The sequence below is a fragment of the Podarcis melisellensis genome (genome assembly GCF_964234715.1).
Source record: "Podarcis melisellensis genome assembly, chromosome: 7".
In the NCBI taxonomy this organism is placed as follows: Eukaryota; Metazoa; Chordata; class Lepidosauria; order Squamata; family Lacertidae; genus Podarcis; species Podarcis melisellensis.
Window position 1 is genome coordinate 77,427,319 of NC_138539.1, and position 16,908 is coordinate 77,444,226.

At 42.3% G+C, this 16,908-nt stretch overlaps 3 long non-coding RNA genes across 3 annotated transcripts; 1 reads left to right on the top strand and 2 right to left on the bottom strand.

Annotated features, from left to right (window-relative positions):
- Positions 1-390: 390 nt before the first annotated feature.
- LOC309374319 lies at positions 391-3,020 on the bottom strand. The gene is made up of 2 exons (XR_014170521.1): positions 2,930-3,020; positions 391-1,449 (listed from the first exon to the last, which is right to left on the bottom strand). It is a non-coding gene; the product is annotated as an uncharacterized lncRNA (long non-coding RNA).
- Positions 1,449-3,233, top strand: LOC309374306. The gene is made up of 2 exons (XR_014170507.1): positions 1,449-1,711; positions 2,983-3,233. It is a non-coding gene; the product is annotated as an uncharacterized lncRNA (long non-coding RNA).
- Positions 3,234-10,258: 7,025 nt separating this feature from the next.
- On the bottom strand, positions 10,259-12,418 carry LOC309374318. Its single transcript, XR_014170520.1, has 3 exons — positions 12,359-12,418; positions 11,835-11,890; positions 10,259-10,396 (listed from the first exon to the last, which is right to left on the bottom strand). It is a non-coding gene; the product is annotated as an uncharacterized lncRNA (long non-coding RNA).
- Positions 12,419-16,908: the final 4,490 nt, after the last annotated feature.

Consider the following 16,908-nt stretch of genomic DNA (forward strand, 5'->3'; position numbering starts at 1 on the left):
GGGGGCAGAGTGAGCCGCCGATGGCGGACATTTGGCACGCCACCTGCCTGTGACTCCCAAGTCTCCCCCAGCTTTCAAAACGATGTCACCCCCCTCACCGAAGACACCCAGGGCGGCTTGCCCCCACCGCACACCCCTTCCTCTGCCCCTGGCTGTCTGCCCTTCTGTCCCCTAAGATCAGAGCACCACGCACCAAATTCACAGCTACTAGCAACTTGCGGTTTCTGTCCTCAGTCTCAGGTAGCACATCGAAACTTCAGCCACTCCACTGATTGTAGGAGTCTTTTCATTTTAGAGCCAGGGTTCTCTCCTCAGGTGCAGTGGATAATGCTGTCCTGAAACCAGTCTTAATAATAATACTAACACTCAAAATGAAAAGAAAGAAAGATGTTAATGAACCAAGTAAATTTATGTGAAACTAGTTTGGGAAAACTGCTACAATGATGTATATGGAAACTCAGCCAGGGGGATTTGAGGAAGTCACCAACAATGATAACAAAAGTGGAATTTTTACAGTTAGGATATATGTGTGTTTGCTTGTTTTTTGATGTTTTCTTTTTATGTTTGTGGATATGTTTGTTATAAATTTGGAAAACTAATATTTTTTTGGGATGATGATAACAACAACAACCTAAATTCAGCTAACAGTTTGCTTTGGTGCATGGGAAAGGGTACAGACTATATTGCCTTTGAATAAACATGAATAAGACCAAAAGACAGACTTCGATTGGCATATCTAGATCCTGGGAGGAGGTGGGAAGCTCTGAGTTTTTGTATATTTCTGTGGTTTTGTCTAATACATTGCAGAGAGAGGGAGGGAGGGAGAGAGATTTCATTCTATCAATGTTCAATTGTTTTAAAATATTTTTTGGTATGTCTTAAACATTTCTTATTTTTAGCTGCAAGTCATCTTGAGGGGAAATGGTGGGGTTTAAATAAATATATATTAAGACATCCAAACTGGAGTCCCAGATTTTTGAAGCTAAAACTGGATATGCACAAAGGAAAATAACCTGCAGATACTGAACCTGGCCCTGGGTTTGAGACAACAGGAAATTGCTGCCTGTTGTGGATGAATGTTTTTCTGCACTGCCCACAGCTGTTTACTCTTGTCTTGTAAATAATCCCTTAGGTTTTGCATTGCTTGGTGCTGTTTGCCTTGCTTAACAGTGTTTTCAACTCTGCAGTTTCTGTCTTTTCATTATTTGGTCAATCCATCAGGCCACCAGTGAAGGTTTCTAAAGTCATGTTTCTTTTTATCTGCATCACACCCACAGGGAAAGCTTCATGGAACTTGATTAGAGAGACACATGAGTAGTAGAGCTACTTCCCTCGCAAGGTTCTGTTTCTTCTTGGGTTTGTCCACAGTTCCTTTAGGCCTAATCTCCTCTCCTCACTTGGAGAGGAGCTTATGTGGGGCTTTGCCTGAGATGCAATTATTGCCTATGTCTTGGAGAAAAAGGAAAATGAAGAGGAAAGTCTCTGTATGGAATCCTTCTAGGCCGCAGAAGAATTTCTGAGGGAAGCCATTCAATTTGTTGTATATGTAAGAATGGCAAGCTGGCCAGACTTACATTCTGAACCAGGCAACAGAGAGTTCTGCAACATCAGTAGTTGGCTTGGAAGTCATGGCGCCTCCAGCTACTCTGAGGTCACAATGGCCTACAGCTACCAGCCAGTCATTGGGCAGAGGAAGCATAGGAGAGAACAGGTTAGAAACAGTAACATATTATCTATGGATGCCAAGGCTGGGAGAGTGGGGAAAGGAAGCAACAGTTTAGCTGGGACTTGTGAGAGAGAAGAAAGCAAGTCTGGAGTTGGAAACAGTGGCATAACATGGTTTGCTAGTGCCTGGGTCCTTACGGAGAGGGATATTGGTAGGGAGGGGGACCAAGAAAATGCATGCACATTGAACTGCCTAATGGCATCCGCATCACCCAGGAGATCGCAGCCACAGAGATTTTTTTTTTTTAAAAAAAAGAGTAGTTTCATTGTCTAGAGAGGTCACTTCCTAGTTCGCATGGAGAAACCATTTTCAATGGAGCCCAGCGATGGAAGCACACAGCTGTATTGAGGCAGCACCAGATGTGGAAATTTTGTGCCTGGGGCAACCACCCCGTACCTCATTCCACTGGTTGGAAAGACGTGTGCTGGAAGGGGGAAAGTGTCAGCATCGCCCTTGAGCCAGTACCACCAACTGGACTCATGCACTTCAGCCCGACTGGGCTAGGCGAGCTGGGTAGCACTTCCAGAGACCAACTTCTGGATAGGAACAGGTCAAAGTGCTGTGGACTCACAGCTTAGAGTTGTGAGCACCGGATTCACTTCCACAAGAAGACAGTCGTCGCACAGCAGAGTATAGCAGAGTCTAGCAGAGTATATAAACGACTCGGAGAGCAGCTCTGTAGAATATCTTCTTTATTCTGTCTACAACTATAATGCAACTATATACAGAGCTAAATGAGTTCTAAGCATAAATGAATGCTGCACTACACTGAGCGTCTGCAGCTGCTCTTAGCAGCAACCTTATCTCTACACACGATCTCTAACACCCAGTCTCTCTCTCTCCAACACACTGACTGACTGACTGACTGACTGACTGACTGACTGACGTGGTGCTGGAGTAGAATAAGTAGAGAACAGAACACTGCTCCTCCTCTCTGGAGAATCAGCAGACTCATCAGGAGACTCTTGGATATGGGAGGGGTGAAATCTCCTCAGAAAGGAGGGTTAGAAGGCACTATACAGAGATGTTAAGGAACGTGGTGTGTCCTGACTCTTGGCCTTATGAAGGCTTTGCAACAAAAAAGCTTAAGAAATTTGGCCACTTGTGGAAGAAGCGTCTGGGGGAAAATGTGCTGCCTGTCATACTCTCCCCTCTCCAAGCCCACCCGGCTTAGCAGTAAGAACATACTTTAATTCTACTCACCAGTCTCCTTTTGCTTGGTAAATGATCTCTCAACTGTTCCTCTTTGCCTATAGGATTCACAGCCCTGGGTTTCCAGTTTGCTGAAGATCTGCCACTGTCAGTTAAATTATTGTTAAATGACATCATGTATGATATCAAAGAACGAAAGAAACAAAGAGCACAGGTTTGCATATTTTTCTTAACCATGACTCCCATGAACTCAGAGAAGGAATAGTATTAAAACTGGAAATGTTACTATTGCCACGATGGCATATTAATTTGGAGGCCTCTTCATAATCAAATAAAAGTGACATGCTTTGTACAAGTGTCGAGTCCACGTTTGACCTTTCTCAGTTCTTTAGCTTTCCTTTCTCCCCTCTTTACTGGTACTTTGTCAAACTGTCTTAATGTCTTCATCGAAAAGGCTCAGTGCACAGCAACTCCCCTTGTAGCCATAGAAACATTCATTACGCTATTCTCTCTGGTTTGGCTTCACACTCTCCTTGTTTTTCACACAAGGCGGCAGAGGTAACCAAACAAGAGCTCTCTGTGTGAGATGCACACGGATTGCGTATCATGTTTTCTCTCATTCTTGCTTATTAATTTATTGGAAAATGTAATGTGAAAGGGTTCAAACGCATGAAGGCAGCCGTATTGAAACAGAACAAAAAAAGACAGCAGTGAGGGCGACACACCTTCAGGTGACATTCATTGGCAGGCCTTGAAACAAGTCTGGCACTTTTCTTCTCCCCCAAAGATGTTTTATAAAACAAGACAGCAGTGTTCAGTCAGGAATGCATATATATATATATATATATATATATATATATATATATATATATATATATGCATAGGGAAATGTATTCTTCAAGACAGGCTAAGGTGAAAGCTATTGCTGAGCTGAAGCTATTGGCAAAACCTATTCAGTGTTTTGCAACTTTCTGACCAGTTGCAGGACCTTAGCCAGACCTGGCAGAGAATCCACGGAAGCAATTGGCAACTCGGCTGCAGGCAGGATAGACGAAGCAGGAACCAGGAACTTGTAGTTAGGTATTATATACAGTGGACTATTTACAGGAACAGAACACGGATCTTTTGCTAGCTCTCTCTGACACAACTCACAACTCCTACACTGACACACAGAACTCTGAACTCTGAACTAACACATTCCATTTAGTAGGCCATTAATTATCACTCCCTTGAGAGAACTTGACCAATCAGGGAGCTGTCTCCATGCCTTCGTTATCACCAGGCAGACGTACTCCTTCACATGACCTTCTGGCTGTCTGCCAAACCTTAATTGACTCTGTGTGAGTAGCTGCACGTACACAGTTTCCCAACAGAAGCAACCCTTGGTGTTGCAGCCAAGTTCAAAAGCTCTGAAAGTAGGAGCAGATTGCTCACTCGAGGGATGGGAGTAAACTCTGGTCAGTATATATTTTAACGCGAACCAACCTAATTTGCACTTTCTGAACCAATGCAGGAAGTGAACAACAACATTCACCCTTGGCCAAATTTTGTTATTATTAATTTTTAATGGGTTTTTCAAAACGTTTTAAAAAATTTACTACGCAGACAATGTATCATTCACTTATATTTTTTTCTTTTTGACTCCCCACCCCTCCTGCACTGGTGTTTTTATTCTTATCCTTAGTTGCTGCATTATACTTGTTACTAACCCCCCTAAGTCCATCTTAACATCATTTCATCCCCACACTGCTCATATCTCAAATCCTGCACACAATTTCATATCGCTAAAATATTTTGACAGTCCAAAAAGGCCTCCAGTTTTCCATAAACAGTTCATCATTTTGATCTCTTAGTTTTACAGTTTGCCATTTCAGCCTAATCCATTAATTTTATAAGCCATTCTTCCTTCGTTGGAGTCTCTTTGTCTTTCGATTTCTGCATGTATAAGATCCTGGCTGTGGTTGTTGCATACATAAAAATATTAGTCAATATCTTTGGAACCTATGTCCCAAATATCCCTAACCAAAAAGCTTCAGGTTTTTTTTTGGGGGGGGGGAATCACCAATTTAAACATCTTTTAAAAGTAATTATGTCTTTGGCTGAATTTTGCAATGCAATCTGCAACCTAGAAACATGTACAAAAAAAGGGTATGTTAGGGAAAAGAACACATACAGATACAAGTGCTGATAATCATGAAAGCAATGAACAAAATGCATTATATAAGAGGAAATGTGTATTTTAGGAGAAATGCACATGGAAATTCCCTATGAATTTTCATGCAGATTTATTTCATAGAATCATAGAATCATAGAGCTGGAAGAGACCACAAGGGCCATCGAGTCCAACCCCCTGCCAAGCAGGAAACACCATCAGAGCACTCCTGACATATGGTTGTCAAGCCTCTGCTTAAAGACCTCCAAAGAAGGAGACTCCACCACACTCCTTGGCAGCAAATTCCACTGTCAAACAGCTCTTACTGTCAGGAAGTTCTTCCTAATGTTTAGGTGGAATCTTTTTTCTTGTAGTTTGGATCCATTGCTCCGTGTCCGCTTCTCTGGAGCAGCAGAAAACAACCTTTCTCCCTCCTCTATGTGACATCCTTTTATATATTTGAACATGGCTATCATATCACCCCTTAACTTCCTCTTCTCCAGGCTAAACATGCCCAGCTCCCTTAGCCGTTCCTCATAAGGCATCGTTTCCAGGCCTTTGACCATTTTGGTTGCCCTCCTCTGGACACGTTCCAGTTTGTCAGTGTCCTTCTTGAACTGTGGTGCCCAGAACTGGACACAGTACTCCAGGTGCGGTCTGACCAGAGCAGAATACAGTGGCACTATTACTTCCCTTGATCTAGATGCTATACACCTATTGATGCAGCCCAGAATTGCATGGGCTTTTTTAGCTGCCGCGTCACACTGTTGCCTCATGTCAAGTTTGTGGTCAACCAAGACTCCTAGATCCTTTTCACAAAAGGAAACACAATCTGGAATGTGAATAGTCACTGTCTCCCAATCCTGTTTGCCATCAGAATGATGGGAAATTATTGAGTCACAGCAAAGAGAACCTCTTGGACCTCTCTAGCTGAAACATCAGAAAGTCAGACCCAGCAGCAAGGAAAGAACGTTGTGAGAGACAATGCATCTTTTTAACTTGAGGATTAACAGTAGAGGAAATGTAAAGAACACTGATAATATTGGGAAAATATTGAGGCTCAGTGAGAAGGTTTTCTGGATGCTGTGGTCTGTTCACACCAAGCCATACAGGACAAGATTGCAAGTAGGAAGGGGAAGCATTGAATTGTAGCTGTACTATTTTCCAACTTGTAATTATAACAAATGATGGTGATGATGACTGCAAAGTATAGTGTTAACAAGTAATAGTGACATTAAGTGTTGACAGAAAAAAATGAAATACGAAAAAGGTCACTCACACCAGACCAAACGGGGAGCAGAGTTGAGTTGGGAAGGGCTCAGGAACATGGGAAGTTTCCCTGAAGCACCTCATAATTTAGGGTACACATAGAGCCGAAACATAGACTTAGTACAGTGGTACTTTGGTTTTTGAACATCACCATTGACGAACATTTTGGTTTTTGAACGTCATAAACCCGGAAGTAAATGCTTTGGTTTTCGAACGCAACTCGGAAGTCGAACATGCCACACGGCTTCCACTGAGTGCAAGATCCTGAGGCCTAGCTGTCGGCTATTGAGTTTCAGAACGTTTCAGAACTCGAACGGTCTTCCAGAATGGATTACGTTTGAAAACTGAGGTACCACTGTATATAGTTTCACGGTTCTTCTCTGTTGCTCCATTTCTCGTTGTTTGCTTGACTTAGCCAATAAAAATTCCAATAACAAAAAGTCTACCTTTAAAGAGAAAGTGTACACACACTGTCAGGTTTAGCACTTCTCTCACACAAGACACAACATTCTGGCAGTTTAACTAGCTGAGGTTTATTAGCAATAACAGGCTTCCAGCAATTCAGGCTTCCCACAACTCATTCCTCACTGTCGGAGTCAGTTGACTTGACTGGCTTCCTGCCCTTCCCAAGGCCAGATATACCCCAGGCCCACCCCTGCTTCCTGCTGGTCGTCCATTCTTCTTATCGCTTGCTTCACCTCCTACTTCTTGGAGACTCAGGTGAAGCCAATTCCTCCTCCTCGGGAGTTGAATCCAACTCCCTCCCACCACTTGCCTCCTGCTCCTTCATCTCTGTGCTGCTGCCAAAACTTACAGGCAGCAATCCAGAGTGAGAAGGGCATAGTGGTACCTCAGGTTACATACGCTTCAGCTTACATATGATTCAGGTTACAGACTCTGCTAACCCAGAAATATTACCTCAGGTTAAGAACTTTGCTTCAGGATGAGAACAGAAATTGTGCTCCGGCAGCACGGCAGCAGCAGGAGGCCCCATTAGCTAAAGTGGTGCTTCAGGTTAAGAACAGTTTCAGGTTAAGTACGGACCTCCGGAACAAATTAAGTACTTAACCTGAGGTACCACTGTATCTCACTTTCATTGCGTGAAAGAATCAAGTTTCTATTTTCCTCTGCCTCTTCCTCTGCAGATTCCTCTCTGCTGGCCATGTCTCTGACACACACACACACACACACACACTTATGCCATCTCCATTGCTATTCCCTTTCCTGGACACCTTAAAGCTCTTCAGCAACCCTCCCTCCAACCTGTGGGACATTTCTTCGCCATGAGTTCCCCCCCTGCTGTTGGACATCTGTTGGCTCTGTGCAGCCACTCACCCACTGCCACCCCCTATTGCCCTGAGGATGTTCGCTGGACCAGTTCATAAGATGTGCTGCCTTGGAAGCTTGAGTCATTTCTTGTCTTCTGCATTTTAAACCTAAATACTTTCAAGCCTTCAATAAATGGAATTACCGTCTGCTGTAAAGCTGCGGATGAGGCACCGCGGCTCCCCAAATGACTTAAATCTTTATGTAACTCGATTAGATATGCCAATGAAATTGTTAAGGGATTTAGCACTGAGGCTTTGGCATAGTCGCTATGGTGTATGGAGAGGGAAAAAACACCCTAGAAAATCTATTTCATAAGATATTACAAACAGCATTTAAAATTAGCATGCTGCAAGGTGTATTGAGTTGTATTCTCAATGGAGGAGAAAGCAAGTTTTTTTCAAAAGAAGCCACAGTAAGTTGTTCCTTAAGAATAAAAAATAAAACAGGGACAATCATTGTTCTCAAGGTAAAACACTACTGTTGTTGTTTAGTCGTTTAGTCGTGTCTGACTCTTCGTGACCCCATGGACCAGAGCATGCCAGGCACTCCTGTCTTCCACTGCCTCCCGCAGTTTGGTCAAACTCATGCTGGTAGCTTTCAGAACACTGTCCAACCATCTCTTCCTCTGTCGTCCCCTTCTCCTTGTGCCCTCCATCCTTCCCAACATCAGGGTCTTTTCCAGGGAGTCTTCCCTTCTCATGAGGTGGCCAAAGTATTGGAGCCTCAGCTTCAGGATCTGTCCTTCCAGTGAGCACTCAGGGCTGATTTTCTTCAGAATGGATAGGTTTGATCTTCTTGCAGTCCATGGGACTCTCAAGAGTCTCCTCCAGCACCATAATTCAAAAGCATCAATTATTCAGCGATCAGCTTTCTTTATGGTCCAGCTCTCACTTCCATACATCACTATTGAGAAAACCATAGCTTTAACATTACCATTCCCCCCCCATTCTCCCTTTTATTTGGCGATGCCTTTTAAACACAACAGTCATGTGTTAAAAGTTTTTCAGGATTTAGCCCTTGGATTTCTTCAAGTTAAATGTGGGTGTGAATACATTTATACAATGAGTCCGTATGTTACTGTGGAGGCCAATTCTGGATCCACATGTTCTTCCCCACAGTGAGGATATTGGTTTCCTGGTGGGAGTTGGTCACGGTGTGGATTTGCCAAGCGTGCCTCCCTCTTAACATGTTTCTCCCTTGCATCCTAAGTTTGAGTGTCTTCAAAGCCCATGACACCTTTGGTAAAGGCTGTTCTCCAACTGGAGTGCTTGCAGGCCAGTGTTTCCCAGTTGTCAGTGTTTATACTACATTTTTAGATTTGCCTTGAGACAGTCTTTAAATCTCTTTTGTTGACCACCAGCATTACGCTTTCCATTTTTAAGTTCGGAATAGAATAGCTGCTTTGGAAGACGATCATCAGGCATCCGCACAACATGACCAGTCCAACAAAGTTGATGTTGAAGAATCATTGCTTCAACACTGGTGATCTTTGCTTCTTCCAGTGATCAACTCCCATCTGGAAACCAATGTCCCCACTGTGGAAGGACGTGTGGATCCAGAATTGGCCTCCACAGTCACTTACGGACTCATTGTTAAAACCGTGTTTATGGAAGACAATCTTACTTGGCTACGAGTGATCACCAAAGAAGAAGAAGATAGTATTATTGACAGTGATATGAGTATTTATTGAATGATGTTAATGTATTTGTAGCATATTTTGAAACAAACATGTATTTCATTATTAATGCTGACATATTTATAATATTGGTACAGTGGTACCTCAGGTTACATACACTTCAGGTTACCCAGAAATAGTACCTCGGATTAAGAACTTTGCTTCAGGATGAGAACAGAAAACGTGCTCCGGCAGCACAGCGGCAGCAGGAGGCCCCATTAGCTAAAGTGGTGCTTCAGGTTAAGAACAGTTTCAAGAACGAACCTACGGAATGAATTAAGTACTTAACCCGAGGTACCACTGTATTGTTAATTTGGTATTGTGAATTGGTTGATTGATATTGATGTGTATTTAATTAGTTGTGTAGAGAAGGGAATTTTACACAACAGAATATACTCATGAAAAGTATTTTATTCTACCTTTTTGCCGGGTGTGTGTGTGTGTGTCCTAAAATGAATATACAAATATTTTTAAAACATTTGGACTGAAATGCAAAAGAGTGAGCTATCAAAAAAAAAATGGTTGCAGGATGGTGCTTTCTTCTCCTCCAGCAGAGATTTCTCAAGGGCATTTACTTACGTTGAGAGTGAATATTGAAAATATGCTTTGTGAGGCTGCACCTTTATTAAGTGCCTATCAATGCAAGACAGTTTAAACTAAGTCAGCAGCTAATGAAACTTGTCACAGAACAAGAGGGATTTGAAGAAGGGCTAATCCTAAGGGTTTCATTTCTGCTGGCATCCCAGCTAGCCTTAGGTCTTTGGCTTTGTTTTCTAGGTCATCAGCTTTTATCAGAAATTGAGTAACTTTAATTACGACTGACATTTATCGTCCAAAGAAGCTGGGAAAACTGAAGGCCAGGCCTAATACATGGACTTTCCTCTCTGTTTTCTGTTCATGTGTGTCAAAGAATGCCATGAAAGATAGTATGGGATGTCACGTGTACTTTGTTTTTCCATTTCACCATTCACAGTAACAGTATTCTTATGTGGACTCTTGACAGGGGACAATGACTGTTAACTGATTGGTTGTCCTGTACTTTAGCTCATTCTCTAGTTTCCTCCCACCTTTGCCATGTTATCCTCACAACAACCTGAGGGAATTGAGAAGGAGACAGAAATATAGTGATTTCCCCACAGCCACCCAGAATTCGTTCTTAACCTGTAACTGTTCTTAGCCTGAAGCACCACTTTAGCTAATTGGGCCTCCTCCTGCTGCTGCTGCACCACCGGAACACTATTTCTGTTCTCATCATGAAGCAAAGTTCTTAACTTGAAGCACCACTTTTGGGTTAGCGGAGTCTGTAACCTGAAGCGTATGTAACCTGAGGTACCACTGTATTAGGAGGTCAGAATATTTACTCATCCCTTCTAGAACATGTTTACAATAAGGGCTAGAAACAGGATCAAGGCAGTCCATTGAGAGATGTATTTTATAACAAGTTATGCTAACTTCACACCATTGGGGGGTGGGAATCATATTGGTACACACCGCAACGTTACTGTACGCGTGTTCAATTTTCATTCCATGTAAAGTAGCTTGAAAGTCAATGCATGGATAGCTCAGAATAATTTCTTTAAGAATTATGACAACTGCACATTCTTCCATGGGGAAATAATAATAGTGTCCTCAACTGGCAGTATGTATAGGAAATTTGAATACACAAATATAATGAAAAATAAATTAACATGTCCAACAGGGTTGGTATCAGTGCTTTCACCAAGGATAAAATATTCAGGGAAATGCTATCCTTGAATTGTCTACAACCATTACATGTTAGCTTATGTTTTAGTAAGTATTTTCCAAAAGCTGTTTTGATTGCTCAGTTTCAAAAAAAAAAAATCAGACTACCCTCTTCCAAATCACACTAATCAGATCCATCATCAATTTTAATGGTGTGATTAGGAACTTTTTCTAATTCGTCTCACTATCTGACACGAGCATCGATCAGTGCAACATAGTTCCAGCTCTAGAGATGTGACAAGAGCACTTCCTCTCTTGACATTTTGCATGCATTGCAATTACAGGAGACTGCCCTCATTAGATGCAAGGCTTCCTGTCATTCAGGTGATGGCAAGCATCTTCTCTTCTAAATGGGTGAAGGAGTATTCATAATGCAAAATGTATATCTCAGTTACATCATATCCGGACTATTGCAATGCACTCTTTGTAGGACTGCCAGTGGAGAGTGTCTGGAATTATTATTTTTTCCTAAGCACTCCCCCCCCCATGGCCTCACTCACTACAACTGAACCATGACCCAAGACTCTTCCTCTTCAGCCCAGACTTCCAGGAACTGAGATGGTGTTGGACCTGCCAATGTCCAGAGCGGGTGGAGGAGTATACACCTAGCAGCCAGAGGACTTCACCACTAGGAGCCGACTAGGCAGTAGAGAGGCACCAAAGAAGGACTAGTTGTGCACTGGGATCCAGAAGATGAACAGGACAAGTGATATAAAACTTCCCATCTCTACTGGGCCTTTGTTGTGATAGCAACTGGTGGCTGTGTTCCCATAGGCAAGTTCACTCACCTCTGCTCCCAAGTTTGGAGAAATTGTGATAGACAGTGAATCACAAGCTCTGTAATCTGAATGTGGGAATGCTTAATTACATGGAATGAAAGTGACAGAGTAGATAAATGCTGCATTCAGACACACAGGGGTGCCAACTTGAATAAAATATTGGTGGACCCAGGCAATCCCACCCTACCTAATTGCTCATGAGACACAGTGCTTACATGCCATTTGAATGGCAATGCCTGTCAACTTGGAGTGGGGGTGGGGGGCAATCTCCTCAAATATTTTAGTCCAAATGTTTAAAATCACAGAGCATAGAAACCTTGACCTAAAGAGTAAAAAGGACCCCTGATTATTTCACAAAGTCTAGGGAGAGTGAGCTCAGTAATGTGCCACAGACCCATGCTATAAGTAAAGTGAGAAACTGAGGGGGAGGGTAGACCTGTTCCTGAAGTTTTTATTTTCTAAGCACTCCCACCCCCATGGCCTATTACAGTAATTATCCCTTTGAGACAAGCATTTTGAAGCATTCTTCTTACTGTTGGAAGTACAACAGCAGGGGTTACTCAGTGCATAACCTAAGGGTTCAATTCTAGTGTATCTTTCATCTTTGTTGGAAGCCGCCCAGAGTGGCTGGGGAAACCCAGACAGATGGGCGGGGTACAAATAATAAAAAATTATTATTATTATTATTATTATTATTATTATTATTATTATTATTATTTTCTTCTTCTTCTTCTTCTTCTTCTTGTTGTTGTTGGCTTGGATGACAGCAGGCGTTGATTGGCTGGAAGTTCTAGTCAGTTAGGAGTTAGCTGTCAACGAGGAAGATGGCTGACCTTTGACAGTTGGAGGAGTTGGAGGGAAAGTACTTCCGAAGGAGCTTTACCTCCGTATGTGTGGCTGAATATGTCTCCCTGTCCTCAACTAGGCCTGAAAAGAAGGTTTCCTTCAATATATATACGGTTTATGTTCCATTCATCTAACTAAAACATTATCCGTTTTATTTACTCTCTGGACTCCATCTGCTTTATTTCAGTCACTCTGCTAACACTTACCCATCCCCCCCCCATTCTGTTTCCCTAGGAACCGTGGGAAATACTGGATGAGCAACATCGGTTGTGACTGGGAACCATGGGAACGATGGTTCCTGGTGCTCCTTAAGTCTGAAACTCTGTTTTTTTGGAATTGTTTCTAGAAGACTGAACCTATTCCCCCCCCCCAATCCCTGCCCACTGGAATTATCACCCCTACTGTGGCAGTATGAGCTCATAATTGCCTTCCCATTAGATATATATGTGGCTGTGAACCAAGTTATTACTTAGACCAAGTTAGCAGACTGGACAATTTAGCTGAGAAATCTAGCACTGGATGCTACTACATCAAAATTCACCATGTTGGTAATGCAAACAAAATTATCACAAATTATACTCTCTCTCTCTCTCTCTCTCTCTCTCTCTCTCTCTCTTTCTCTCTCTCCACCCCACCCACCCACTCTGCTGTCTAAGAGGGAGATTTCACTATTGTTTGACAATAGAGTCAGTAGGCATTTTATTAGCCCAAGCTCTGGTCAAAATAGTCACTATTTGCCTTACAACCAGTTGTTTTGTTCATTTTCATTTTGTCATTCGATAAAACTGCACCGATATATGCAAATGAGCAGTGTTTCCTCCCCTCAAGTCATCCTACTGTGACACCTTTTTTAAAAAAACACACTCTCAAGTAGTTTTATTACACAGCAGTAGGGTATGAATTATTCTTCAGATGTACATTCATCAGCATCAAATGTAAATTACTTTTGGGCTTTACATTCATCTGGGTTTAAGCTCACAGAAAGCTGTCTGGTTAGCTGAAATGGTTTCGTGTGTTGCCTTCTAGACTCTCCACCCTGCCCCCCCCCCAATGTTCTCACTGCCATTTTAAGCTGTTTTAGGTACTTGACCTATGGTCGTCTTCTGGGACTTGGCACAATGACAAAGTAGTGATCTACTGGTAATTCTTTATGTGCCAATCAATTCCTTAGCATAGCAGGACCAAGTCCTTTAAAATATAGCAGCTACCATGAAAGTACAAAGCATAAAACCTTGTCCTTTTTATTTTTTAATTTTTTGAAACAATATCTCCAGGTGTTAACTCTGTTCCATATTCTCAAAATCTTTACACCTGGCATTTACTTTAGTGGTGAGTAATCTTTTCTTGGTCCCTAGGCAATAGTATTGTGTCAGTGTTGTTGCCAGTCAGTGTGGAAAATGTTGAGTTACATGGATCACTTTATCCTGCTGGTTAATAATCTCACAGCTGTGCTTTGTTTGCAGCAATGGTAAATTTCCATTATACAAATAGGGATTTCAACGGCATGGAGCTCAATGTTGCTGGCTGTGTGTTCAAAGGAAGACTGAGAAGAAAGAGTAATAGGATTCTTTCAAGTTCTGGAAACATTCCTACTTTGTAATATGGTATTTGATGTTCAATGTCATAATCAAAAATCAGGCAGCTATGCTAGGATTACAGTTGGGTTCACTGAATAGTGAATCAGAGGAGAGCGATTATTTAGGGTAGGTCTACACTTGTCATTTATAACGTTAAAAATGCGTTATTAAAATGTGAACCAGAGGGCACTGCTGAGCAGCAAGCCACCAGCAGTGGAAACCTGCTATTAAGTGTTATAGAATATTTTATTTAGTAACATTTAGAAGATCACTGTCGATCCAGCCTTATATAAAGACAGAATGTGGGCTGTTTCAGTCTCTCATTGTGGCATTCCCCACCTGCATTCTGAAGTGGTACAGTCTGAAGTGTGGTCTACACATGGTGGCTAGGATCTCGAAGTGATAAAGTGGAATTTACTACTTCAGAGTGCAGGGGTGTGGGGATGCTTTTAAATGATCCTCCATGTTTTTTTAAAAAGAGGCCTGCATGCCATATGTTAACATGGTGACAATATCCTTTCTCTTGTGTTGTTCCCTGAAGTCTACTGTCATTCTGTCTTCATTCCACCACCTGATTCCCATCATTCTGCTGTACACATATACCAAGTCCCTCAAAGATTTTTCTACGTTATTTTCATAAACTCTTCACGGGGAATGAAAAACCCTGTGGACATACACAGGCACACATTGTTCAGTCTGATTCCAACTAATACTGAGCATTAAGCACAAGTTCCAGGGCTAAGCTTGCCAAAACATGGCTGAATTAAATTCCTGATTAGTCCCTTCCGCACAACAGGCTACATACACAATGTGATATTCTGGGTTTTCTGTTTCCAAGTTTCTGTATAGCTTAGCACAAATTTGTGCTTCTGTTGTTTTGTTTCCCATTTGGTATCTCTCAAAACTCGATGAGCCAAAATGAATCATTCCAACTGGAAAACATAAACAGCAAAATAGGAGATGAAGAAGAAACATAGTGTGGAGATCATGGTGATAACTCTCAGAATGCAAAATGCCTGTAAGCACATGAAAATTTAAGGAAATTAACAGGAAAAAATGTAATGAGAGAGGACAGCTTGTCTATGGATATGCCTTAAAATCGGTTAGCCAGTCTACAGGAATCTTCAGCTAGAAGCCACAATGGGAATATCCCACCAGATGTCAAAGAGAAAAACAACTACCAGACTTTTAGAAGACATCTGAAGGCAGCCCTGTTTAGGGAAGCTTTTAATGTTTGACAGACTATTGTATTTTAATATTTTGCTGGAAGTCGCCCGGAGTAGCTGGGGAAACCCAGCCAGATGGGTGGGGTATAAATAATAAATTGTTGTTGTTGTTAAATTATGCTTGTGTACAAAGATGCAAGCAACAGCCTGGTAGCTTGGTAGGAGGTGTCCATAACATTGCTGCAAAGTGAACCTGCTCAAAAATAGTATGTATGCGGAACTGTTTATTTTATAGGGTTGTCTAAAAGATAAAACGATAATAAATCTGAATCAGAATTCACCAGATTTTTACTCTGGAACACATGACATTCTAAAAGATAAATGGTAAAAGGTAAAGGACCCCTGGACAGTTAAGTCCAGTCAAAGGCGACTATGGGGCTGCGATGCTCATCTCGCTTTCAGGCTGAGGGAGCCAGCGTTTGTCCACAGACAGCTTTCCGAGTCACGTGGCCAGCATAATTAACCCACTTCTGGCACAAAGCACCACTGTGACGGAAACCAGAGCACACGGATATGCTGTTTACCTTCCCATTGCAGCGGTACCTATCTATCTACAGTGGTACCTTGGGTTACATACGCTTCAAGTTACACACTCCGCTAACCCAGCAATAGTGCTTCAGGTTAAGAACTTTGCTTCAGGATAAGAACAGAAATCGGGCTCTGGCAGCGCGGCAGCAGCAGGAGGCCCTATTAGCTAAAGTGGTGCTTCAGATTATGTACAGTTTCAGGTTAAGAACAGACCTCCGGAACGAATTAAGTACTTAACCCCAGGTACCACTGTACTTGCACTGGTGTGCTTCCAAACTGCTAGGTTGGCAGGAGTTGGGACAGAGCAATAGGAGCTCACCCCATCACAAAGATTTGAACCGCTGACCTTCTGATCGGCAAACCCAAGAGGCTCAGTGGTTTAGACCACAGCGCCACCTGCATCCTTACATTCTAATGTAATATAGACAGGTATGTGTTCATCAATACATACAGCATTGTTAAGCTGATTGCTGAACTAGGTTTCCCATTCCAGTTTATCATGACAAATTATCCCTCTGAGAAAATTGCAGGGGGCATTTCTGGTGCTTTTTGGGTGGGAGGGTGGCTAAAAAAAATTCTCTGAAATTTCCAGGAGGTGGTTGCTGCTTACCTTAATGCAACTCCACAGAAAGTGCAGATGGAAGAAAATTGTGGGGAGAGTTTCATGTTGCTTTGTGCTGGCCACAACTTCCTGGAATGCCTTTGGGAGCAATATGATATTGCACAATGTGTCAAGAAGTTATCCCAAGAAGTGTGGCTGGTGGGACACTGAGGAGAGTGGCAGTAGTACAAAGTAGGGCAGAGCTTCCTTTTTTAAAATAAAAAAAGTGATAAAAAGGAAAGCATTCCTATCAGCAGCACACCTGACAATAGCTAGGAGGTGGGAAGATTTAGGAGACAACTTGC